Genomic DNA, 1,765 nt, shown 5'->3' with positions numbered 1-1,765 from the left:
TGGCCCGCCAAAGGAAACTGCGGTGGACTTCAAGGTGAATCAAATGCTGTGTTTTGTTCTCTTTTTAAAAGGTGTTTTTAATGGTAGCAAAATGGGGTTTTGCAAAGCTGGGACGCACCCACACATGCGAAGGTGGCCAGGATGCCTGCAAAGCTTTGTGGGGTGCTAAATGAAGCTGATCTGGTGGCTCAGCTCAGGCCTCCAAGAGCAGGTGTCCTACGTGGTCCCCCGCCGCCAAGCCTGTGCCCCTACGTTCCCCTTCTCAAGTGACATTTTCAACAGCGTGGGACTTCGCCTTCCTCAGTGGCACCCGTGGTAAGGAGCTGGGCGGGTTTCCTGGGATGCCTGATGCCGACAGGCTCCTTAGCTCAGCTTGAACTTGCGTGTGAGCATGCCGAGATACTGGTGGCTTTTACTGCAACATCCTACTCGCTCAAATCAAAATGGGTTGTGAAATAGCCCCGTTTGTCTCATTTGGGGGCTCCAAGTGGGCTCTGCCAGCACGGGGCTCTGTGGCCACTCAGTGCTTTCGTTGGCAGCTCTCAGGAAAGTGGGAATCAAGCCTACATAGCGTACATATCCAGGGGGGTGCTAAAAAACAGCGACATGAGAAGAGCAGTGAAAGAAACGTTTACAGCTGTGTCATTAAGGATTTAAAATGAAGCTCGGACAGAGTGTGTTGGTCTCCAGCTGCAGGACAGCCTCTCCAGCTTTACGTGGAGCCGTGTTGCTGCAGGATGAGCAGGGCCCTGCGCCCCTCAGGGCTCTGGATGCTTTGGAGGAATCCACCTGTGAAGAAAAGCCGTAAGAGTGGCTGTGCTGACTCTGAACACGGGTCCACGTGCCCTCCCGTGGAGGCTGCCAATAGCAGGTGCCCAGAGAAGACTGTGTGAACAGAGCACGTATACTGGGTATGCCCTATATACTATAAACATATACACACACACTATGTATACTATATATACCCAGAACATTACACATGCCTACTGTACGTCCCACAACCAAGGGTTTCCTGCACCAGAGCTGGTGTCTGTGTGTTTAGTAGCCTTGGATGAGTTTCTCCTCCATGACCATGTGTATGTGGGTGTAGACAAACATGCCAAGGGAAGAAGCTAGTCCGGGAGCAGTACGGATATATCGAGGGGTACTGGAGAACTGGGACGCTCACTCTGTGCGGTTCAACGTTAAAAGCTGTGACCTCTGCTCCCTGATGGTCCCTGGTTAATTAAGCAGCTTGCACACGCCAACGCAAGCAGCTCTGCAGGGCTGGGAGCTCGTGATGCCCAGGAGAGCCGCGCTTGTCGACTCCCAAGCCAGCGATTAAACCCTAAGCCCCGTTCCACTCCTTGGCTTCCCCGCACAGGCTGTCAGTGTCCTGCGAGGGCTCAGCGTGCCGGGCAAATCCCAGCTCTTACAGATACTTATTGGAATGTCCCATTCACCGTACAGTCATCCGTTCATCATTGACAGTGGCCAGTGCTGGCAGGACAAACGGGGAGCTCTTTGCAGCCGAGTTTAGGGTTCGAGACCCTGCCCTGCAGAGGGTAGATCTGATTTGGGTTTAGAGGGTTGTAGCCAAAGGGCTCTGCTTGTGGGTGGCTGTGGGGGGGGGGTCCCTGGTCCCAGCGGTCAGGGGGCTTGCAACTTACCTCTCTGCCTGGAGACGGCTTTCAGGTCGCAGGTGCCGGCGGGCAGCTTGCAGGTGTAGAGCCCCAGACAGCCGCCGCAGTCAGAGGGCTTCTGGCACGGACGAGAGTGGAAGGCG

Source organism: Fulmarus glacialis, unplaced genomic scaffold (genome assembly GCF_000690835.1).
Source record: "Fulmarus glacialis isolate BGI_N327 unplaced genomic scaffold, ASM69083v1 scaffold5470, whole genome shotgun sequence".
Lineage (NCBI taxonomy): Eukaryota > Metazoa > Chordata > Aves > Procellariiformes > Procellariidae > Fulmarus > Fulmarus glacialis.
This window is presented reverse-complemented; position numbering follows the sequence as displayed.